At 42.6% G+C, this 26,369-nt stretch overlaps 1 long non-coding RNA gene across 1 annotated transcript in view; it reads right to left on the bottom strand.

The window, feature by feature from the left end:
• LOC308525804 overlaps positions 1–23,344 on the bottom strand; it is a 285,480-nt gene extending 262,136 nt beyond the window's left edge. Inside the window, exon 1 of the long non-coding RNA XR_013996480.1 lies at positions 23,218–23,344. This is a non-coding gene — a long non-coding RNA (uncharacterized lncRNA). The remainder of the gene's footprint in view (positions 1–23,217) is intronic.
• Between the last annotated feature and the right edge of the window lie 3,025 nt (positions 23,345–26,369).

Here is a 26,369-nt window from a genome sequence, read left to right as displayed (position 1 = left end):
TACCTGGATGCTGACGATACCTCTGTCCTTAGGAAGCTGCTGGTCAGCTGGCCTGTCTTTAAGAAGAGATCACAAATTCCTTTCATGTTACGCACGTACATCTCATTGGCTGAATGTAAATCACATCTATCACACAAACTAAAAAAGAATCTAAGAAAAGACAATTTTAGCCTCCCAGCTTCTTTTATATGAGTTGCTTGGAGGATAGAAAGGAAGTGAATGCTGAATACATTAAAGAATATTTAGCCCAGCATGTGATAGGCAAAGCAGTATTCTAAGCATATTGAAAAATTCTAAAAAATACAAGGCAGAAATCTTTCCCTCAGTGAGCATTTATTCTACCTAAGAAGACAAGAGACATTTGTGAAGAGTTAAACATCAATAAAAGAGTTAGTGGGGAGGGGTGGAGAGATTGAGCAAAAAAGAAAAAAAAGGAGAGAGAACTCATGGACATGGACAACAGTGTGGTGACTGCAGTGGGGAGGAGGGTGGGTAGAGGTGAAAGGGTGCATAGAGGGGATAGATCGTGATGGGGAAAAAATAAATAAAAATTTGCTAAAAAATATATAAATATATGACTTTACTTATATGTGGAATCTAATGAACAAAATAAGCAAAATAGAAACAAATTGATAGATACAGAAAACAGACTAACAGCTATCAGGGGGGAGTGGGGTTGGGGGCTGGGAGATAAAGGTGAAGGGATTCAGCAAAAAACAAAACAAAACAAAAAAATCTCATAGACACAGACAACAATATGGTGATTACCAGAGGAAAAGGGGAATGGGAGGAGGTAGAATATGGTAAAGGGGGGTAAATGGTGACAGAAGGAAACTTGACTTTGGGTGGTGAACACACAATACAATACACAGGTGATGTATTACAGAATTACACACCTGAAAGCTAAATAATTTTATTAACCAATGTCACCCAAATACATTCAATAAGCTTTAAAAAAAGAAATAAAACCACAACAAAATATGGATCAATACACAAATCAGAAAGCAAAATTGGGACATTAAGTGAGGAATAAGGAAGTGGTCTCATACAGAGAAAATGGTATAAAACATCTATCACAGACCACAGGAGAGAAAAGCAATACTAATATAAGGGACTGACTCCATGCCCATTGACCATGGTAGGGGACAACTAGAGAGCCCAGAAATGAAGGCGCTGGGAGCCTATGAAGTCCACATCTTTGCTCAGGTTTCGTCCCTACAGGAGAAACTAGAAATATGTATTGGGTTGGGGAGTCTCTCAATTCTAGCTTGAGTTGGTCCTTTGAACAAGTTCAAGGTGATTGTGGCCAGAGAATCCCCAGTGGCCTGTCTACTAAGGTTCTCAAGGCCAATGCATGATTAACTCACAACAGGTGGCCCAGATGAAACAGGCAACAGAGAGACAGAAAAAGGAAAGCTCTGTGAGCTGAAGGAATCTGAGAAGATGTATGTCTATTGTAGGTGCTAAATGACATGTGACAATTGCATGATCTGTAGAAATTAGTTATGTTACTTGGAGCACAGTAAGATTTCCTCCAGTTCTGAGACGTCATCTCTTGGTTGGAAGGAAACATCATAACTTCTGAGTCAGTATTCTGTAGTATGTACGTACACTTCTGTTTCAAAATCAAGTATAATACAAGGAAAAAATTATTTATAGGCAAATCTGTTTTCATAATTTCTTTCTGGATTTTGTTCTTGGATATTTCATCCTTTTCCATTCTTTTTCCATTTTTTTAATCAGCTGGCATGAAAAACAAGAAATAATCATCAAAGAACTAATATACATTTATGCAGAACCCATGAACACAGACAATAGTGTGGTAAAGGCCTGGAGATGGGCAGGGGTGGGGCGGAGGGAGTCAATGGGGGATAAAATGGGACATCTATAATACTTTCAACAATAAAAACAAAATTTTTTTTAAAGAAAGTGTCCAGGAAAACCTCATCAATGTTTTTGGTTATATGATATTAACTTTGGAGTGAAACCAGTACCAATAAAAGACTTCTAAAGGGGCTTTACTAAGTTAGCGTATTTAAGTACAATTCCATTATAACGTGGTGGCATAAATGCCATACTGGGAGGCTTGTGCCTAACTAAGGCTGAAGGAGCCCCTGGGAGGGCACTGACCTGGTCAGAGAAGGCTTCCTGGAGTGAGGTCTACACCTCTAAGTAAAGAGAGCATTTTAAAGTACTGGATTCTCCCCATATGGAGCGAGGGAAGGGACACATTGAGATACTGTCATAAATTGCTTTCTCCAGGAAAGCAGATCTGAGGTTTGTGCAGAGATGGTTTACTGAGCAATGCTCTAGGATCAACACCTCTAAGGGAGTGTGAGAAGCAGAAGAACTAACAATGGGGTTGGAAGTGTACAGCAGTTGCAAGAGAGGCCTCAGCTGATCCCAGCTCTGAGTTGGGGAGGTCCTTCAGGGATGCCTTATACTGTAGAAAGGGGGCCAATCCTTTGTAACTTCAACATCTATCCATCATTAGATGCTGGCAACCCCAAGGGAGGGAACAAAAGTTGGATGAGGCAGGTCCCTCCATCAGAGGTGAGGCAATTGCTGGGGAGAGACCCTCTGTGAGCTGCCAGCAGCCAACACTCCAGGCAGCTGGGAGATTAAGTGGTCCATGAAGAAGGAGGGAGGGGCAGTGCCCCTCAGCCTCCCACAGGTGTGAAAACTCACGGCCAACGGGTCATTCTTTGTCCTCATCAACATGTCCCTCTATTTCTCCATGGTAACCTTGGCAGCTGCATAAGCCATAATGTTGGCAAGAGTCCCGAGTCCCCCATTACCTCAGAAGGATTTATTTGGGCCGTACATGTCCTAGAGCCAATCTCATTTTCACACTTTAGGCCTTTCCACCAAATGGATGCTTTGGCCTGATGACAAGTTCAGAAACGGGCTTGGTCTAAGAGAGCCACTGAAGTGAAGACTCAGTTCCCCCAAATGGGGAAGATCTGTCACCCTTATCTATCACCTTTCTGACAAATCAGAAAACTAGCAACTAAAAGGATAAAATAATGTGACCAATTTTGAAGATAAATATACCAGAAATTGTATATCCACATCAGTGTTACAGGTGGTCAGTTTGGGGAAATTCATACTTGATATTTTTTAGAAATTGCTCTTTGGGAATTAATTTCAAAGCCTCTGACATTTTTAAGGAAGAAATGTGATTACCCGGTGCAGAGAATTTAAGGCTCAAATAAAAATGGGTTTGAATTCTAATATTTACCACACATTAGCTATTTGTGCATGGCCAAATTATTTAACCTTTCTGAGTATCCATTTTTTTTCTGAAGAAGTGAAATATAACTACTGCCATGGGACTACTGTGAGCATTACATGAGGGTCTGTACATAAGATTCTGGAACATAATAGATTCTCAGAAAAGGTTGGTTCTTTTATGCTTTCATTCCCCATTTCTTCTTCTTCTCTCAGTCAATGAGTGGTATTATAAGAAATCTATGTCAGGCAGGATGTTTGTTCTTTTTAAAAATCTATTTTGGAATAGCTTTACATTTACAGAATTATTATAGTCAGTATAGAGAATTTCCATATGCCTCACCCCTGGCTTCCCCAATCATTAACCCCCTATACTAGTATGATGCCATTAATGAACCAATACATTATTATTGAATAAAGTCCACAGTTTATTTAGATTTCCTAAGTTTTTCCTTAATATCCTCTTTCTCTTCCAAGTTTGTCTTTTTAAAATAGCCAAACATCATTTGAAATAAAATTTGTTAAGGTAAATAACAGAATTTATTTTCAAGGAGCTAATATAAATAAACAAGTGAAGAAGTCTTGCGTGGTTTATAAACTGACCCATACAGCCATGTCCAAGGGAGACCCAAAAATGTGTTAGCCCTCACAGAATCCCTGGAACTGGAGTGTGGGTCCCTAAGCCAATTCTGTAGAGGACAGTATGCATATGGTTGCTTTGAGAACAAGCTGCATATTAATGTCTAAGCTCCCTTTCTAATCATTCTCACCCTCATCCCCTACTAATATGAATAGCCTTTCAAACCCAAGCAATAATGTGATGGGGACAAAGGATCACAAACACACAATGCATGCCCAGCCAGTGTGGCTCAGTGTTGAGAATAGACCTATGAACTATGAGGTCACAGTTCGATTCCCAGTCAGGGCACAGGCCTAGGTTGCCGGCTTGATCCTCAGTAGGGAGCATGCAGGAGGCAGCTGATCAGTGATTCTTTCTCATCATTGATGTTTCTATCTCTCTCTCCCTCTCCTTTCCTCTCTAAAATCAGTGTGTGTGTGTGTGTGTGTGTGTGTATACACACACACATACACATACAGTGGGGCCTTGTGGGGCCTTGACTTATGAGTTTAATTCGTTCCGCGATGGAGCTCGTAACTCAAATTACTCGTATGTCAAATCTTAAAGTGAACGAGTGAGACACGTGATGCTGGGCTGATGCTGTGGCGTTCACTGTGACTTCGCTGTGCCAACTAGCGGTGGGGTATCTGAAGCTGGCTCGTAACCCAAATTTTAGCTCGCAACTCAAAGCAAAAAATCGGCCGAGAGATGGCTCGTATCTCAAAAAGCTCGTTAGTCGGGACACTCGTAAGTCAAGGCCCCACTGTATTTAAAAATAATGCCAGAGATTAGAATCTCAGGAAATAGTCTTTCATTGGATTCATGATGCAAACTTTGACCTTTCAAAGATAAAATACCCCAGTGAGTGACACCTCTACTCTACAGTCAATTTGTGTCTTTTAAATTTTTTTTTAATAAAGTAAACTTAATAACTAATATACCCCAAATGTATTAGTTGGGATGGCTCGATGCTAAGAGACTTCTCCATGAATATTTTATTTGAGGTTAGAGGAGGCTTTGAGCTTCCTTGAAAGTTTGTAAACTTGTTTGGAGTTAGCAACAATGCATCCCTTATGCTGAGACTACATTTTGAAAACCATTCTCACAGGTCCTCATTTGGGCCCTTGCATAGTTAATGTGGCCTCAATATAGAATATGCATGCTACTGACCTAGGGGCTGAAGCATTCAAATCACTCAAGCATGTTATAGCTGCGGATTAACGAAATCCCCCTCTATGCTCCTGAGTAATTAAAATACGAAGTTGTGGGCAAAGCTGAGAATTGGGAATGCACCTGAAATTTCATGAAGACTCATTAAACCATCAAAGATAATCCTAAGGAAAACATGAGTCTCTATGTTTACTCCCTAGGCTTCTGCATGAAATCAGGACTGCCGGCTTGCCTCATGCAGAAATGAATGCTTTTCGTTTCCATCTTACTTTTATAGTAAAGGAGGCATAACCATATTTGGATAGACACTGACTTCAAATTACAAGTTCCATGCTTTCATGTCCAGAAATACAACCCTCAGCATAGATCACTGCAAATGCTAGTAGCGGACCTCAGAAAGTGGAAAATGTGTGGCCTCTCCTGTTTGATTTTTCTCAGGCTCTTATGTCACCTTCTAGGGCGTGTTGCCATCAAGGCTAATGCCACCTCGACACTACTCATGCCACCTTGTTTTCTGCCCACGACCCGATGCTTAACCCATCATATAGCAGGTGCCGATGTAGCAGACATTCTTATTTGGAGAAGGGACAGGTGTGTTATTTCTCTTAACCCTGAAATTCTGGTAACTTTTCAATTCTTATCAATAATTCTATATCCCACAAAGGCAGGGACTGTAGTAAAAATTCAGAGAGAAAAGAAAAGGAGATGCGAATGGACTGATGCTACCTGGTGTAGAAAACCACTGCGAGAACACTCTATCGAAGTATTAACAATTCCTGAATGTCAAGTCTTTTTGGTAATAAAGAAGCATTTCGCTTTGACAGCTTAGACAGGGAATGGGGCCCCGTGTACCTGCTCTTTGTTGCCATGTGCGAATATGAATGTATCCCAATGGCCACACGCCAGAGGGTATGGTAGGCTCATGGGCCCTTCACATGGAGTGTCTGAAATTCTTTTAAAGGAGACACTGTGAATGTCCTCCTTCTCTAATCAGAGAGAGAGATGCTGTCAGTGAGAGCTAAGTAGAAGTGGGAGCAGAGCCATGTGAATCCCGCAGGCTGAGTCCCATGTTCACATCGGATTTAAATAATATGCAAGATTCATCTGGTTGTTTTTCATGTCTGCAACTAAACTCTAAGCAACTAGAAGAAAGGCAGTGTTTAGCAGGGCTGTTAGGTGAGGGGTAGAAGTCATCATCAGTCCAGAGAAAAAGAAACAAGGAGCCTCACCCTGCAAGGATAGTAGATTGCTTCCGAAGGTCAGCTACAGTGGTGCGTGCAGAACTTGTCTGCCATGTCCATTAGCTGTATCAACGGAGCGCGGCTTTGGCCATATTTGCATGATTAAGGAGCTGATAAATCACCTTGCAGTGGCTGACCTCTGAATTAGAATGCCTGGTGTTCCTGTCAGAGTCAGTGGTTTGCAAAAAGCAACTGTTTATATGTAGCCAATGCAAAAAGCTATGTGTACTAGCAGCTTGGACTAGAGTGTGTTAAAACACACACACACACACACACACACACACACACACACACACACACACACCCTTCTGTTAAAAAAAAAAAAATTACCCCTCTGGTGTGGCTCAGTGGTTGAGCGGTGACCAATGAACCAGGAGGTCATGGTTCGACTCCTGGTTGGGGCACAGGCCTGGGTTGTGGGCTTGAGCCCCAGTGTAGACCAGTGCAGGAGGCAGCCGATCAATGATTCTCTCTCATGTTTCTATCCCTCTCTCCCTCTCCCTTCCTCTCTGAAATCAACAAAAATATAATTTTTTAAATTGTCTATTAAACTTATAAATTTTTAATTTACTCATAAATGAAGATTTTAATTTATAATGTATTTGTTCTCAACATCCTGTCCATAGACATAGAGCTCTGTGCTTAAGGGAAACTTAAATTATTTTTCAATTGCTTTACCTTAAAGCACTTCTCTCCAGCCTAAGAAATGTTGGCAATGTTTTCATAATATAAAAGATCTTTAAAATAGGAGACTGTAAACACCGTGGCACCATAGTTGCTTATTGACTTAAATGAAATGAGCTGCTTATGTTGAGAAATCCAATATTCATATCTCACTAGAAACTAAACAATTAGAAACTGGAAAGAACAGGTTTCCAGTCAGAACCGGCCCTTGGGTTTTTCATTTTCATAAAAATGAGAGTTACAAGCTTTTCTTTGCTCCATAGAAGTGCTACCATAGGCTGCAGTTTGACACTGGACACAAACCCACTCCAAGTCTAGCCATGCCATTTATATAACTCACACGGCCTCGGGTGCCTCAACAGGAGAATGAGATTTTCACTTTCCTCATGGGGCTGTTCTGAGGGTTGGATGGGAACGCGCATGGAAAGAAACCTAATGATTATGAGTACTCACTTGATAAAGATTTTAAAATCTAAATCTTTCTCCTCAACTTTTGAGAACAGATAGAAACCAAAGGATTTCTTTTGACCTGGAGAGGGGCAGCCTTATGACCCTTTCCCTCTGATAGCCACTCCTCATCTTTCGGACACCTGGATGCAATAGACATCGCCACAGACCCTCTCAGCAAACATCTCTGCTCTTTGTAGAGCTGAGACATCCATTAATTATCAAAGTAAGTTCAAAGGTGTATTAGGAGTGAAGACAAAATTTTCCTAAGAGCAGCGGATGTGACTTGATTGCCTTTACAACACGGAAGCGTGCGCGCGTGCGTGCATGCGCACACACACACACACACACACACACACACACACATGCTCTAAGATGCTTGCTGTGGAAAAGACTTCTAGAAGTCTCATCCCTTGGCCTCACTGAGCTTCAGCTCTAAAATTAAGCTGATAATACCTGCTTCACAGCGCTATTGGAAAGACCAAATGAGAGAATGTGAAAATGTCTGCAATGGTAGCTAGTCTATAGAGTATTGACTTGAACCTCAACCTTTCCCCCTGTAACTGCCCAGCTAATAAAAACATTTTCCTCAAAATTGTGCCCAAGTCAAAATGTGTTGCCACACATTAAAGTTATAAATACAAGTGATTTACGAGTGATTCATGCTTTCACAGATGTATATATAACATCCTCTTAGGCAATGCCTATACCTGAAGTATAGAAGTCCTCTTTGAAAACTTCCAACCTCCCACAAATTTGACCTGCCCTTGTGTGACCAGGACAAGGCCTCATTCTGAATCACCAACTACCTACACACATAAGTAGGAATCACTTTATTAAGACATAAACTGCTAACAATTCATCATATTCTATATTCAGGACATAGCCTTCCCTACTTGCACAGAGTATGGGAGAATAAAAGCAGATCTGACAATTGAGAACAGTCAGGTTTTGGCAGCCTGGTCTCTTTTAAGCAAACGTCTCATGATTAATTCCTCTTCCCAGAAGACTGCTATCAAGTTGGATGTTACTCTCACATGCTTCTGAGAATATTTCTGAGTCAAATAACTTTCACTGTAGTCTGGTCTTCAACTATCTCTATCTGCACTGATCACTGATTGGCCCACTGATTGAGCCCACCTGAGGCTAGTTCCCTAGATGCAGGGGTAAGAGTCACAATAGTTAGCACCCAATATGGCACCAGCCAGAGGGGACACTGACCCCAGCACCTAAGCTGGGTCTGGAGACCACCCTGCTCTGCCTGTCACTGTTTAGCTCTGGGGAGATGGGAGGTGGGCAGGGGAAAGGTCAGGGTGGCCCCTGGGCGATGGCCATGACTCAGGAACTAAAGACAGTGGCTATTTACACACACACACACACACACACACACACGCAAAAAAAAGGTTGATTTCTCTATATTAACAACCAGTAAGTCCATAGGAGTGCCTCCTTCCAAACATGTACCCTAATGGATGGAAAATGAGACAAGTGGAAGAGCCCAGCACGTAAGAAGCTCCCAGAAATTCCCAACAATAAAAGACAGTCCTAAGGGCAGAATTATGAGTCTTGACATCTCTATTTAAATGCAAAGCACCTGAGAGAGAAACTCCTCAAGGCATTAGAACTTACTATCACATTGGTACCTGTTAACTGAAGAAGGCAGCCAGTGGACATCATAAAAAGCCTGGCAAAACCCTGGAGGCAAGAGACTGGCCTTGACGTTTGTAAAGCTAAGAACTGGAAAGGTGGGAGGGTTCTGGGGTGGCCTGGAGTCCTGAGGAGCACAGAGAAAATATTTGATGCCACCTAGCCTACCCACATACCCCCTTTAGCCAAATGGTCCATGCAAAGTTGTGCTAATGAAATTCGGCCACAATATACAGGCTGATGCCATTTCTGGTTTGGTTTCCCCCGCCCCCACAATTCTAAGTAAAGATAAGTGAGCAAATTAATTCAATGCTGTCAAACTTCCTCCAACCATTTCTTTAAAGACATATTGATCAACAGTTATTTAAGGTAGGGCTTCTTTTAAGAGCCAAAACCTCTTACAGAATTTTAGATTTCCTTGCAAGCAACCCATCACACCATTTGTTTTAAAGATGCTTAAGGAAGTGGCTCAACTGAACTCTGGTGAAATAACCACAGACAATTAAGGTAAAAGACGACAAACCACTCAGACTTGCAGAGCCATATAAATGAATCACTACCACCAAAAGTGCCTTTTTCAGAAAAATCCAGCAAACTATCTTAGAAAGTGGAGTAGATGGTTTCATAACCCTCATTCTGATTTGTACTAACTTCACATTCACACAGGGACCTCTGTCACTCAATAAGGTCCGTGAGCATTCTGATCTTTGTAAATATATATCTGACAATGAAAATTATTTTAGAATCACTCTGTTCATGAACAAGGTTTTGTGAATCAGGGGCAGTTTGTAAGCTAATTAAATTCAGTTACATTGGAAAACTTTCTCTCCCTGGATTTCAATGCATTTGAGTTTAACATCCATTACAAATTCTTTAATATTGATTGTTTTTCTAATAGAAGCATCAATCCCACCACATAGGTGTCATTGCTTTTCCCAACTGAAAAATTTTAAATCTCAGAACTATATGTTGCATAACAGCCAATGCATATGTGGATGTAAATATGGTGTATCTCACTAGAAAGCTGGAGGTAGGAGGAAGAGGATTAAAAACAATCTTTTCATATAGTAGTATTAACATGCTCTTTCCTATTTCAGTTCTACTTTTATTCTCCCACTACAATGACTTGTGAAAGGGACAATGATATTATTCCAGAAGAATTGGGGAGGAAAAACGCAAGAAGCTCAAGAGTTAATATCTAAGATGTATAAAAAAAAACACAAATTTCAAAATCAGCCCAGGAAGTTAGGATCTTCTGAAAATTCTGGATGAAAGACACAGAAAAGCTGAATGTTCCACACAACTTGGAGGAAAGCCCTTGAGCAGCCAGTAGACAACGCTGGGACAACCACCCTGGAGAGATGTGGACGGCTGGAGGCTGGGGGGAAGGATGCAGAGGGAAAGACAAGAAGAATCTGATTCCTTCCAAATAAGCACTCCTACATTTTGATGAAATAGTATAGACCAGTGGTTGGCAAACCGCAGCTTGTGAGCCACATGTGGCTCTTTGGCCCCTTGAGTATGGCTCTTCCTAAGCCTTAGGAGTACCCTAATTAAGTTAATAACAACATACCTACCTACATAGTTTAAGTTTAAAAAATTTGGCTCTCAAAAGAAATTTCAATCGTTGTACTATTGATATTTGGCTCTGTTGACTAATGAGTTTGCCGACTACTGGTATAGACCAACCCAGAACCTGAAGCCTGGCTTTTTGGGTTCAAACCAAGTTACGACAATCTTGAGAAAGTTACTTAGGTCTCCTCACATGTAAAATGGCAGTAATGAGAGTATCTACCCCATAAGGTTGCTCTTAAAGGTTATAGGAGTAAATATTTGTAAGTGCTTACAGCAGTTTCTGGCAAACATATTATGTTGTAAATATTTTACTAAATAATAAAATGGGAAAAAAATAAAATATTTATGAGATGTGTATGTAAATAGGGATCAATTAATTTCATGTGACCTATTTGCATGAATACCTCTTATAATGTTCAGAAGCCATATGTCTTCTTCGAGCCCCGATTTTAATTTAGTGAGGGAACCCGAAAGATCGAAGGTCACAATCTTCTGACTCCCCAAGACTTTCCTGTCCACGCCTCCAAGAGCAGGGGCATCCCTGAGCCAAAGCTCCAATCCTTCAAGTCAGCAGCAGGAACAGCTAAGCAGGAAATGTGATTAAATTAAGGCCCTGCCAGTACTTCCACATGCTTATTTTCAGAATGGTTTAATTAAAGTTTCTGACATGGAGAGAGCTATTTCTGTTCATCTATTCAGAGCTGGTTATGGAGGGAGGAAAACTGAAAGAGGCTGTTTCAGTCCATTTGTAACAATATAGTTGTACAATTAAGCTTGGAGGTTACAAAGAAAGTCTGTATAATTTTCCTTCTTATAGAGGTATTCATTAGAGAACAAATTGAGGTCTCAGGTGGAATAATGTTGGGACAACCCAGTCAGAGGAGAACACAGCAGTTTCAGAATGTTCAACGTGGACTCAACCTCCAAAATTTTAATAATGTCCCTGATTTATTAGCAAATCATTCTAAAATGCTACAGAAAGATCAAACTGAATTCATTAATGCACTGCTTTTTAACTACTACTTATTTCAGCTATTATGCTTAAATATTTCTATAGATTATGAACACATATGCATTATTATCAATAACTCAAATAATCTGCAAAGGATTTGAAGACTCCAGTTAATTGTTTTATCCATCCTGGGAAATGGATACCTTATATGAGATAACATCCAGGAGCTATTCCAGCTTTCTGAAAGGAGCTGAAAAGAGTGTGGCTGTGAATTCTAAACAGTTTTTCTCTCAGGACTCAACGAATCCCAACAGGCCACGGAGCTTGTATGTGTCTTCCCTCAGCCTGGAGCCAGATATGGCTACAGAACCATTTATTCAGTCTGCAACGCGCCAACTCCATTTGTCAGCTGGCCTGAGCAGGTGAGCCATGGCAGGACCTGTCGGTCACCTGGAGGGTAGCAGCTGCTCTGAGTTCTGAAGAGGTTCAGGTGGGAGCGGCAGCCTCCCTGTGTGAGCCAGGAAGCCGCTTCCTCCCATCCACATGGATGTGTACTCAGCCTCCACACACCTGGGCCAGGGCTTTGGGCACCATCCATTACGCCTGTGATCACACAGGGCTCCAGCTTCCTGGGGAGCTAAGGTGAGAGATGCTTAATTGCACTGCAAAATAGCTTTTGCAGGAACAGATGTAGCCTTTCACATTCTGGTGACTTTGGGGAAGGGGTGGGAAGAGGAAAGAGGAGGGAGGGTGAGAGATCAAAAAGGAGAAGGAAGCCAAGGAATGGGGGAGCAAAAATACAAAACCTACTAGATTTTTTTGTCTCCCCTTTCATCTGTCTCTATCACAGTCCAGTAGAGTCTAGAGCAGTGGTTCTCAACCTTCCTAATGCCGTGACCCTTTAATACAGTTCTTCATGTTGTGGTGACCCCCCAACCATAAAATCGTTTTTGTTGTTACTTCATAACTGTAATTTTGCTACTGTTATGAATCATAATGTAAATATCTGATATGCAGGATGTATTTTCATTGTTACAAATTGAACATAATTAAAGCATAGTGATTAATCACAAAAACAATATGTAATTATATATGTGGTTTCTGATGTTCTTAGGCTACCCCTGTGAAAGGATCGTTCGACCCCCAAAGGGGTCGCAACCCACAGGTTGAGAACCGCTGGTCTAGAGACTCAAGGACTGGCCTGCAGGCAGGGATGTGGCTGTCACTTGAACAAGTGTTCTTCACTAGATGCAGGCACACATTTAAAATAGCACATGCTTTTTAGCATATACTATTTTGTTTTAGAATTTGAAGTTATAATTGACATTCTGTAATATGCACAATTTGAGGAGTTGTGATATACGCACAGACCATAAAACCACCACCACCATCAAGATAATGACCATATCCATCACCCACAAACATGTCCTCAGGCCTTATTATAACACCTTCTTCCCTCTCTGCCCCCTTCCAGGCAAGTGTGATCTGCTTCCAGTCACTAGAAACTATTTTACATTTTATAGAATTTTATATAAATGGACTTGTATGTGCTCTTTTTTGCCAACCTTTGAGGGTAGCATATGCTCTTTTTAAAAGTATATTTTCAATTTATTTAGTTTTTGACACTTTTATTTCATTGTGGTAAGTATATTTACAAATTTGTTAAGAGGACAGACCTCTTTAAGTGTACAATACAGTATTATTGCCTGTAGGTGCAGTGTTGTACAGCAGATCTCTAGAATTTATTCATCTTGCTTAACGGACACTTCATGTTCATTGATTAGTAACTTCACATCCCCCTACCCTGGCCCCTGGCAACCAACATTCCACTATTTGATTCTATGAATTAGACTATATTCGATGCCTCATGTAAGTGGAATCCTGCAGTATTTGTCTTTCCATGACTGGTTTATTTCATTTGGCATAATGTTCTCAAGGTTCATCCATTTTTGGTACATCTTGCAAAATCTCCTTTTTTAAGACTAAAAAGTATTGCATTGTATGTACATACCACATTTTCTTTATCCATTGATCTGTCAACGGACATTCAGGTCGTTTCCACATCTTAGCTATTGTGGATCATGCCACAGTGAACACAGGACAGCTAGTATCTCTTTGAGATTCTGATTTCAAGTCATTTTGATAAGCAACCAGAAATGGGATTGCTACATCATATGGTAGTTCCATTTTTAATTTTTGATGAATTTCCATATTGTTTTCCATAGCAACTGTGCCATTTGCTTTCCCACCAACAGTGTGCAAGGGTTCCAATTTCTCCCTATCCTCGCCAACACTTCTCTGTTGTTTCTTTGATAATAGCTGACAGGTATGAGGTGACATTTCATTGTGGTTTTCATCTATAATTCCCTGATGATTAGTGACTTTGAGCATATTTTCATAAACCTGTTTGCCAGCTGTATGTCTTCTTTTGAGAGCTATCTATCCAAGTCCTTAGCTCATTTTTAAATCAGATTATCAGTGTGTGGTTGGGGGGTTTTTTAAAACTGAATTGTAGAAGTTCCTCAAACATATACTCTCTTTTGCTTCATCTTATTCCACTTTTCTCTTCTTTATCTTCAAGTGGTTTTTAATTCTAAAATTCAGAAGCCAATATGAGAGTATTTCTAACCTATTCACACAGAACTTTACTTTGACCATGTATTATAATTGGTTTGATATCCTGATAAGGCCAATATAAATATTACCTGTCCTGAACTACTTAAAACACTCTTTCTCATACTGGAACCGTAGTGGTTCCTAGTCATGACTGAAGAGTATTTTAATCACAAGAAATGAACAACAGGGGTATGTACCTTTGGTGCTGAAGACCACCCGCCTGTTTAGCATACCTATCTGAGTCCATCTTGGAAAAAATGTCAAACATGTACCTGTTGTTTCATTCCTTTGGAACTTAGAGAGCCCACTTACTAAAAATGCCCATTGATTTCGAGATTACTTTTAGTCTGTTTTGGCTGCTGTAGCAGAATACCATAGACTGGGTGGCTTGTCAACAACTGAAATTTCTTTCTCACAGTCCTAAAGCTAGGGAATCTAAAGATCAAGGTGCTGGCAGATCGGTATTTGGCAAGAGCCCACTTTCTGGTTCACAGACATTTGTCTTTTCATTGTATTCTCACATGTCCGGATCTCTCTCATGTCTCTTATAAGGGCACTAATCCCATTCGCCAGGGCTATGCCCTCATGAAAACTGTACCTCCAATACCATCACTGGGGATTAGGTTTCAATATATGAATATTAGAGGGACAAAAACACTCACTCTATAGCAATTCTATTCTGAACTTTTCAGTCCACCCATGATGGTCTCGCCCCAGTTCCAGCCCAAACTGGGGTGAGACCATCATGAACAGACAGCTGGGAGAAGAACCCAGGTTAGAGAAGAGGAGACTCAGATAAAAGTAGTTAGAGATCCCTGCCGCCCTGGTTCCAGAGCCGGCTCTAGCAGCCACTCCTAAAATGCTAGTGCAAGCTTCACACCTGCTAACTGAGAATGTTCTATAGCTGGAGAGACCAGGCCTGCTCCCCACCACATCCCCCCCCCCTCCCCCAAGGCCCACCAAATGCCTCTGGGTGCCAAAAAATCCACTGGAGTTCCTACTTCTTCCCCAGCAAGGAAGTCACCTCTCCTGGACTGATTAGAACTTTGGAGAAGGGAAGTAACCCAACTCTAAAGAAAATGTTCCTCATGCAGCCTAAATATGAGCCACAACACAGTAACAGTGTGGGTGCAATCACACAGTTCTGCAAACACAAATTCTTGTCACCACCAAAAACAAAAATTGCCATTTTTGACTCTTATACAAGAATAATCATTACTCACCAAAACAACCTCACTCCCAAACAAGAGTATCTATGCCAAAATAAAGTGAGGGAAGAAAGAGTCAACATAGAAAGGATGGAGGGAGGGGATAGGAGAGGACATCCTTGCAACCTTAGAAATGAGAGCAACAGTGTGACCTTGAGTGAGTTATGTCACATCTCAGGGCATCAGGTGCCCCTTCTGCAGCACAAGTTGGACAGGCTTCAAGGCCCTTCCTCTTTTCCTTCCCAGCTCCAATATTCAGCAAGGCACACAGAGAGACAGGAGAATGAAAAGAAACAGGGTGACAGGAACAATAAGCTTCAGACTGACGGCTAAACATTTGGGACTTTAAAAATATATATCTATATATATAAAAGAGTAATATGCAAATCGACCAAACAGCAGAACGACCAGAATGACCACTTGACCCGTCACTATGAGGGGCACTGACCACCTCTCAGTCCCTCCCCCTAGCTGGCAGGCTCTGATCACCCAATGGAAAATGGGGAACCAGGGTTGGGTGGTGGTGGGGGGCAGAGGGGTGGGGCAGGCTGCCGGCAGGCAGAGAAGATGGCCCTGATCACAGGCCAGGCCTAGGGACCATACCCGTGCACGAATTTCATGCGCCAGGCCTCTAGTGTATATATGTGTTTATATATGTATATGTATGTATATGTATGTATATGTATGTGTATGCATTTGTATGCATGTGTTTGCATTTGTATGCATATGTATGCATATGTGTGTATGTGTATATGTATGTATATCAAGACCTAATTGAGCCTAACGGCAGAGGACAGCCAGATTAGAAAGCCCCAATGAGGCATCAATCCAAAAAAGCCACAGACAAGCCATCTACCTGAGTCACTCTGAATCATCCACCAAGAAATTTAAGACGGTGTGCTCTTAAATGTTAAACCAGCACTTCCATCCCAAACAGCAAAATAGTTCCATCTGACTGTTCCCTCTGTAGTGAAGGGTTACAGCTGCAAAGCCGCCAACACATGGCGTGGCATGGTTGACATCTAGGCTGCAAGGTCACGGGCTGTTAAATACATTCTGTAGTCTCCATGAAAACAAGACAAGTTACGGGGGTTGGTGTGTGGTCGGAGTGCCTGGGTCAGATGCCAGAGCCACACTCTGACACTCCGGCTGGCAGTGGAAGACAGTAATGTTTAATGGTCTGGAAGATTTTCTCTGCTTTTATCCTTAACTTCTAAAGAAATTAAATTGACTCTCCTTAGAAGATTTTTTTTTCCAGAATGGAAAGAATAAACACTGCTAAAATTAATAAGAAATGGTTCTCAAACTTTGGCATGCATCAAAACCACCTGGAGGGCTTTTCAAAACACAGATTTCTGGGCCCCACTACCAGAGCTTCTAATTCAGTAGGACTGGGGTGAGTCCCAAGAATTTCTGGACTGATGCTGCTGACCTGGGACCACACTTGGAGAACGACTGTTCCAAATAGCTTCCTTTCCTTGGTTTGGGTAAGTCAGATTCCTGAACAACCAACAACAATAAGAGTTAACATTCATTGAGAGCTTACTATGTGCTAGATACTAAGTGTGAAGTGACTTACACACAGGAGTCGTGTTATTTGATCTCCATACTACTTATTTTACAAGTGAGGAAACTGAAGCTCAAGGAGATTATGAGGAGAATAGCAGGTAAAAAAAAAAAAAAAATGCCAAGTCGCATGGTAATCACCAAGGAAACTGAGGGAGCAGATAGGAGAATAAATCATTATGCATTTGAGATCGGAAAATCCCAGTTGAGGAAGGGGAAGATGAAAGAGACCAGAAAAAAAATAGCAGTCCATGGGGAAAATGCCTCGTTTGTTAGAGGCAATGAGCTCAACAGATTCCGCACCCGCAAAGTCACAATGATCTCTAAGGGCATTCCCCGGGGTATTTTATGCTTTGTGGGACATGGTCTCTGTCCTAGGACAGGGGTCTCAAAGCCTACAGCCTTAGGGACCAGATACGTAATGGTGGTATTGTTATTGCTACTACTGTTGTTAGTACCAACAATATTACCATCATAATCAGACATCTGGTTGTCCCTGAATACCACTTCCAGTGCAGCCCTCTAAAGCAGTGGTTCTCAACCTTCCTAATGCCACGACCCTTTAATACAGTTCCTCATGTTGTGGTGACCCCCAATTTCTTTGTTACAAATTGAACATAATTAAAGCATAGTGATTAATCACAAAAACAATATGTAATTATAGATGTGTTTTCTGATGGTCTTAGGCGACCCCTGTGAAAGGGTCGTTCGACCCCCAAAGGGGTCGTGACCCACAGGTTGAGAACCTCTGCTCTAAAGGTTTTTGGTTGTTATTTGCTTGAAAAAATATTTTTCTCTCACACTCCACATACCTCGGAACCAAGGGTTAAGGTCCATGTAGTAGTGTAAGCAATGCTAGGGATTTCACACGACAAGTTTCTTCCATGCTCATGCAAAGTCCAACCTAGTGATCAAGAGCAGCAAACTTTCAGGAACCCAGGAAGCTGCCATTTAGTGACTCATCATCTCCTCCACCCCACCCTCTCCAAGGCCCTGGGAGTCCTCCAGGGATCCTCTGCATCCATCCAGTAGACAAGAGAAGAGAAAGAGTTGGAGCATCACACACAGGAAGTTTTTAGGGGACAAGCTTGGAAATACTGAGCATCACTTCCTTCCTCATTCTGTTAACTAGCACCACATCATATGACCACACTTACTAAAAGGAAAGGCTAAGAAAAGCCATCTGTGCTTCCAGGAGGAAGTAGTCTGTGCTCCCAGGAAAAAGTCCTAACAAGCTTGGTGCTTATCTAAGCCATGCTTGCCACAGATTTCCCTCCAGGCCATTTGACGTCCTCCTTCCTTCACTCCAACACATTTGAAGTCCTTAACTTCAGGCTTTCTCACTACCCGCACAGGCCTGTCGGGAGCTCCCCTTCATTTACCAATGAACTTGGCACCTAATTTATTGTCTTGCTCTCTACTCTGTAATCATTCCTAAAGCCTTCAATATCTCCATGAATGAGTCATTCAACATTTTACCTATGTTTATTGACTTCCTTGCTTCTAGTAAGATTTTCTTTCTATCTCTCCTCTATCTCCCCATCACATTAATAGCCAAACCACTTCCTTACTGACCATCATCTTGCACCCTCCAGGTGCACTCACATTATTATTCCCTTATCAAGATTTCCTGATTTCACTGAAATCACCAAACCATTAACCCCACTCTCACACCCTTTTCTTCCTCACTCCTTTGGTAACTCAGTGAAAGATCTAAAGAACACTCCTTTTAAAACACCATTAATCCCTTACCTCCATTTATTATTACATGCCATTCATTATAATCACCTGCAAAATCTCCAAACCTGGCTAAACTCAACCAACTGCCTCTCCTGTGCTTGCACTCGAACAGCGAAACATGTTTTTCACAAATATTCTAAGAATATTTGTGAAAATATTCTTTTGAGAATATTTTCTTCTCTTGAGAAAATGGTTTGATTACATTTCCGCACCCCTTAAAGTTAAGCTAGGCCAGGAGTTAGCAAATGGCTACAGCCCATGTGAACCAAATTCAACTCAATGCCTGTTTGTGTAAATAAAAGTTTTATTGGAACATAGCCATGCTTCTTAGTTAACAAAGTGCCTATGGCTACTTTCTCTCTCTCTCTTTTTTTTTTTTTTTTTGGTAGAAATTCATTTTCATTATATTATACAGAAGTATTGGCTCATGGTAGCTATGGGAGAACAATGCCCCTCTCCTTGCCATGGCCACTTTCAACCCCCAAGGGCAAAGCTGAGGAGTTATGACAGAGACCATGTCTTGCAAAGCATAAAATATTTACCATCAGGCTTTTCACATAAAAATATACCAACTCCTCATTTAGACTAGTATCATGTTTAGTGTCACCTGGGTTTTAATGGCCTTAAACAGTGTCATACATTTCAAAGGTTTTTTATTATTAAAGGATGGTAATTTTTAAATGCTTGAATTAAAGCTATTATACTCAGTTATTTGTAAAATAATAATTGAGTGCTTCATACCACAATATAATATGACTGAGGTGTGTTTATGTATACTAATTCTACTTGCTTTCTTTTTCTCTTACCATCGTTTAAGTCACCATCCAATTGAAACTTGTAATAGTTCTGTAATGAGGGTGTGACAGATATTACTGGCTCAATGTAATGATAAGAGAAGGGACTTATGGAACCAGTGAGCATTATGCTAAGCGAAGTAAGCCAGTCAGAGAAAGATAAATATCACATGATCTCACTCATAAGTGGAATCTAATGAACAACATAAACTAATGAACAAAAATAGACCCAGAGACATGAAGACATCAGACTGTCAACCTCAGAGGGAAGGCAGGGGAGGGTGGAAGGGGGTCAACCAATGAACTCGTGTGTGTATGTGCATAACCCATGACACAGACGGTAGGGTGGTGAGGGCCTTGCGGGGAAGAGGCCTGGAGAGGGCGATGCGGGGGAAGGGGAACATATGTAATACTTTCAACAATAAAGATTTATATTTTTTAAAAAGAGAGAAAGAGAAGGGACCTGAGTCATGGAGATTAATTAATGACAAGCCATCAAACAACTGCACCTGCGCTGAAATGAAAACCCCGGTCCTGCTCCTAGCCAGCCAGTGCTGTCTCTGTCAGTGCTGCTATCTCTACCAGGGAGAAAGGCCCTCCCTTCAAAGAAACACTGGGTTCTCGGTCCCCATCACCACTCCCCCCATCGGGTTCTATACTCAGAAAACGCTGACCCCATGCCAGAAGCTGGCATTCAGCTGCCCAGGGCCTGGGGTAAATGCCTACACAAAACGTCAGGGTAGAGGCAATGCCGCTCAGAAGCTCAGCATCATTTTTCTTCACGGGAAAGTAACATGTCATTGCCAAGGGGAAGAAAATCACTGCCTTCTTTGAACAGACTTCCTATGATCTAGGAAAATGAGGGTCAACTGTTTTTGTCAGTTTGCCCAGCTTCCTGAGTCCTCATCACGCATTCTCATATACATCTTCCTCCAAAGTAAGATGAAAGCTGACCTCCTGGCATGTTCTGGCTCACCTAGTACAACTTCAGCTTAAGGCTTCTAATTGCTTTGAAAGTGAGCAGTGAAGCTGGGATTATGTGACTGTGTTTAACAGACCCAGATCTTAGGCTGGGAGACAAAAGAAATAACTGCGCATGTCTTCCATGAAAGGCCGTTCAGCAGCAGCTAAATCTGGCTTTAGAGCCAGCCAGCCAGCCAGCCATCCTTGCCAAACACCCACTATGCCTCCCACCTTCTAGAATGAACAGCGCTAGGGTTCCTCCTGTCCACAGCCAATAGGGGCTCACAGACCCAAATCCAGCATTCACGCACGCCACATGCTTTCGGGACCCTCCAGGGAATGTCTCTGCCTGTGCAAATCAATAAACAGAAGAATCTCGACCCTATGTCACTTGCCCATGATGACAAATGCTCAATCTGAGCCCAGCTCCCCACAAGCCAACCACAGATCTCCCAGACTCCTCAGCTTCTGCCCCGGAGCCCTTTCTCCCTCAAGCCCCAATCCCTGCATTGTGAACACCAACCTGCGCTTCAAGCTATCAGAGCGGCATCTATCTAGAAAGTGGATTCCCCAAGGCTGTGCTGGATTATCCCTCCAGTATGTTCCTAAAACAACTGGGAAGGAACTAAAGACTCACTTCCTGAAGAAATTCCTACTGCACATTGCAGATGGAATAGACTGGCAATAAACCCTGACTCCAAACCAAAGTCAAAATAAGGTAACTACACGAACACTGAAACTTAGCTACGTCTTCCCTGGTCTGCATCCTTCCGTCGATCCTGGAGGAGTCTGAGCTCTTGGAGAGAAGGAATTCTTACTTTTAGTAGTAGCTCCAGCCCCTAGCACAGGCACCGGCATTTAAGGGCCCCTCGATACTAGTTTAATTAATATTGTTAGATTACAGAGGGTCCAGAGCTTGTGCTGTCTTTGTGCAATTGCAGCTGAAGGACCAAAATGCAACACTAGACACTGTAGCTTTTCCCTACATCGATCAGCCCACCCAGAAGTCCCATTTACAACAATATGCTCATCCTTTCTCAACGACTATTAGCACAGCCATCATACTTCAGATGTCCCAGCAAGCAAGGTGCTGAGAGCCCTTCAGCACTTTCTTACAGTGAGTTTTTTTATTGCAGGACAGAGCTGGAACCAGAGCACTTGTTCTACTGCAGAGCTGGCCTGGCAGTCACCTAGACTGGCTATCTGGTCGTGCTCTCAGGCAATTCTACTTGCTGTTCTCGCCTGAAACCTGAGAGGTCAGGGGCCTCTCCAGCTTGAGAGTGGCCAGCCCGGGTCACAAAGCAGCTCCTGCGTCAGTGTGCAAACAGAAATGAGAATTCCTGGCGGGGCTGCGCGAGGTTTCTGTACCGAAAGGCGCTCTGATTGTGACATGTTCTCTACAGGCAGCATGGCTGCGACACTCTCTTTGTCCCCGAAGAGGTGGGTTTCCAGGAGCAGCACTTAACAGGTGTCTGCTTCTGTGATAGGTATTTTATAAACAGGCACATCTTATAAACGAACGTTACGATTTAAGCCCCGGAGTCAGCACTAATGACGCATAAATGAGACCCAGAGGAGGACACACTCGCTAGACGGCCCCTTACAAGACACAGACGGTCCTATTTTCCATGGATTCGTTTTTTCTTTTAATAAGACTCCAAATCCCCGCTAAGCAGAGACACTTTATAATTAACCCAAAGAAATAAAAAGAAAACAAATGGCTGCACACATTTTCACATCCGTCATAAGAGGCAGCAAAGTGTTTCCGTCCGACTGGTTTTTAGGATGCTATTCCTGGCCCACTTCCATAGGAAAGACTGGCTACATTGCACCTTCTCCTTCCCTCTCTTCACTCAGTGGTTCTCAACCTTCCTCATGCCGCGACCCTTTCATACAGTTCCTCATGTTGTGGCGACCCCCAAGCATAAAATTATTTTCGTTGCTACTTCATAACTGTAATGTTGCTACTGTTATGAATCGTCATGTAAATATCTGATATGCTATATGTGTTTTCCGATGGTCGCGACCTACAGGTTGAGAACCGCTGCAAGGCTATGCGTTAGAAACCACGCCAGGAAGGGGCTCTTTAAATAATCAGAGTGTTGCTTGTTATTTCAAGTAGGTAACAGGTTCTTTAAATGAAGCCGAGCATTTTTAGTTCTCTTGACACTCCCAGGACACTATGATCTGGGGCAAAAAGTCACCTGTTTTTATCACTCACACTAAACATTTCTGAGATGCTGCAGGGAAAGAAAAAGCTAGAATTTAACATGTTTCTGGAAATATTTTGAATCCTTGCAAGCATATGTTCATGTATTATGGATAAAACTCCTTGTGCGTCGCGTCTCTGGTAATAAATGAGGGGCTCCTTGTGCTTAAGCACGTGCGCAGGAGGCAGGCTGGTACAGTGACCTCTGTGGGGCTTTCAATCAAGTCTTACACAGAACCGGGGCTCAGAGGTGATCCTATTTCTCTCAGAGAAGAGAGGCAGCTCTGTTTCAATTAGTACCTCCATCTCAGAAAACACTGGCAGAAAACCACATTAAAAAAATGTAAGGCCTTTGCCAATTCAAAAAAGGAATGGAAGTAGGTAATTAAAGATTAAAAATACCTTGAAATCTTCATGTGACAGTACAAACACGCCTCAGGATACCATGGCAACATTCTCTTTTTTTTTTAATGAAATTGATTAATTAGCCTGTGAGCCTGCAAAATGTCAGAGCAAAAGGATTGAGTGCACCCCTCTCCACAGCCCGTGCCTTACCTCGCTTCCTTCTTCCTGAGCTTGTCAATCGAAACGCTGAAAGAAATCTCCAGCTACCGCTCTGCTTTAAATGCATGAGGAATGCGGCGGCTTCGACAGCATGCACTCCAAATCGCTCTGAAGAGACAGAGATGAGAGTGGCTTGGATACATAAAGCTCAAAGGAAACACACCCCGTTGACTGGGACATCCGCGGAAGGAGAGAATTAGTGAAGTAGTTTTGCAAATTGAACCAGCTAAAACAAAAAAAATGTATGCATGTGTCTGTGTGTATAATATAGCGATGAAGTAAAGAGATCATTTCCACAATTCATACATGCAAACTTCATGCTTACGGTGATATCTCAGTGTATATGTAAAGATTTGATGCAAATATATTGGCATATTTTTACACACGCTATAAATCTCTAGGCGTTACTAGGCAGCGGAACAAAATGAAATGCTAGACTTTCCTTCTCCTTCAGGGCAAGGGAGGTCATTCTCTTTTTGCAAGCAGAAGCAAGGTCTTGGCTACAAGACCAGGCTGAGCCAGAGTGAATATAGACAGTGCTGGCCACCTCCATCTTATTTTAGGGTTATTGTCCCACTCACATAAAAAAGACACCTCCACACACAGCTTCTACTGCATGAGGGCTCGATATTCCTATCATTAACTCAGGGTTGTTCAACCTCAGCACTATTTGCTTTTAGGTCCAGATAACTATTTGGTGTTGGAGGCGGTCTATGCATTGTGGAATGTTTAGCAGATTCTTACAATGGTCTCTACCCACTAGATGCCAGTAACATCCCTCAGTTGTAGCAACCAGAATGTCTCCAGACAGTGCCATATGTCTTTGGGTTTGGGGAGGGAGAGGTGGGGGGAGAGGAGTGAGGGAGCATGAGGCAAAGCCTCCCCTCCACTGAGAAGCACTGCATTAGAATAATGAGTATGAAAAGAAGAAAGAGCAGAGCACTACCTCTTGTAGAAATCAAGAAAGACCACCCAAGTAAGAACAAACAGGCTATTTATTCACAGGTTGCTATAGCAAGGGAGTCAGCCACCATCACTTGTAACTGGCTGTAGCTGAAAGATAGGCAGGGGAGTGGAGAGGCTTTATGGCAGGGAAGGGGGAGGCGGGGAAGGAAAGGGACCCAGCTGGTGTTGCTCAGTGGTTGAGTGTTAACCTATAAACCAGGAGGTCAGGGTTTGATTCCCGGTCTGGGTACATGCTTGGGTTGCATGCTCAATCCCCAGTAGGGAGCGGGCAGGAGGCAGCCATCAATGATTATCTCTCGTTGTTGAAGCTTCTATCTCTCTCTCCTCTCCCTTCCTCTCTGAAACCAATAAAAATGTTGTTTTTGTTTAAACAGAAGGGTTCAGTGCTCTTGCAGTGATGGCGAACTCATTTTTTTTGGTTGATTTTTCTTGGTTAAATGGCATTTAAATATATAAAATAAATATCAAAAATATAAGTCTTTGTTTTACTATGGTTGCAAATATCAAAAAATTTATACATGTGACACGGCACCAGAGTTAAGTTAGGGTTTTTCAAAATGCTGACACGCCGAGCTCAAAAGGTTCGCCTCCACTGGCTAGACTAGATGTTGGCCTGGAAAGCTGGGGTCAGGGCATCTTATGTGGTTGGTTTAGAAGCACATTTGGCTTTCTCTATGGGTCCTCAGTTGGAAACTGGCACAAAACATAGGGAAGCTGGTGGTTGCTGACCAAGTTAAGCTTTGGGCTCCCAGTACCAACCACAATACCTGGAGGCATTTGTATTAGTTTCCCTTTGCTGCCTTACAGCGAGCCACAAACACAGCGCTTAATACAGTCCAACCGCATTCTCCAACCGTTCTGTCGGTGAGAAGTCTCTCTCGTGGTTTAGCGGGCTGTCATCAAGGTATCCGCTAGCCTCGTCCTGCATCTTGCTCGTAGAGACCCTCAGCTGCAAATTGCACAGAGACTATACAAAGTCCTGAGCCTCTACAATCTAACAACATTAGTTAAACTAGCATTGCGTGCCCCTGAAATGCCAATGCTGCGGGGGCTGGAGGTGCTGCTAAAAGTGAGACGCAGCTCCTGCTCTTAGGGCTCCTTCCAGAGACCCTCAGGGAGAATCCATGTTCTTACCTTTGCTCCAGCGCCGAGAGGCTGCTGGCATTTCTTGACTCACGGTGCCCTTTCGCCACTTCCAAAGCCAGCGATGTGCCGTCCCTCTGCCTGTGGCCCGCACTCACCACCGCATCAGCAACGTTATAATGAAAGGACTTTGAAAGAAACAATGCTACCTGAGGACCCGCTGTGGTTACAGCCCCCTCTGACTCTCCGCGCTTGCCTCTCTCGGCTTTTAAGCACCTTGTGATTACACTGGGCCCACCTGGATAATCCAGCCTAACCTCCTGATCTTAAGGTCAGCTCTTTAGAGACCTTAATTTGCTGATTTATTAATTAATAATCAATTATAAGTTCATTCCATCCCAAACTTTAATTCCCCTTTGCCATCTAGCATCGTACTTTCACAGGTTCCAGGGGTTAGGACACGGACAGCCATTGGGGGCCATTATTCTTCCCGCCACAGCACCCAATGAGCAAAGTGTGGTCCCTGAACCAGCAGTACCGGCACCACCTGGGCACTTGTCAGAAATGCAAATTCCGAGAACGTGCCCCAGACCGGCGGATCCAGAAGCTCTGCCGCGGTCCCAGCACCTGAGTTTTAGCAGGCCCTCCAGGTGATGCCCACTCAAGTGTGAGAACGTCCGTCTACACTCCACAGCCTTCTTCTTCCCTCAGAGTGTGTGTGCTCAGCATATGAGGCCGTTGCCCACCACAACAATTACGTTCCTTAGAAATTTATTTTTCCAAAAGGTAAATCTTATTGCTATCATTCCTCTACTAATAATCCTCAAATGCCTCTCTCCCCGGTTCTCCACAGATAAAAGCTCCTCTATCATCTCACCTCTGCCTGTTTCTCCAGCCTCATCTCTCTCTCTCCCGCCCCCACTAAGCCTCTTGCAGCTCTGGGCTTTCATACCTGTGATGCTTCTCACATCCTGTTCCCTCCCCCAGGAAAGTACAACCTCTTTGCCTGGCAAACTCTGCTTCCTCCTCCTTCATAACGCCACCTGCTCCAAGAAACTGCCCTGACCTCCGCGGGCATTTTCCTTTTTGTGTGA

This window comes from Myotis nattereri (assembly GCF_964212035.1).
Source record: "Myotis nattereri genome assembly, chromosome: 10".
NCBI lineage: Eukaryota > Metazoa > Chordata > Mammalia > Chiroptera > Vespertilionidae > Myotis > Myotis nattereri.
Note: the sequence above shows the minus strand (reverse complement) of the source record. Positions and strands in the feature narration are given on the sequence as shown.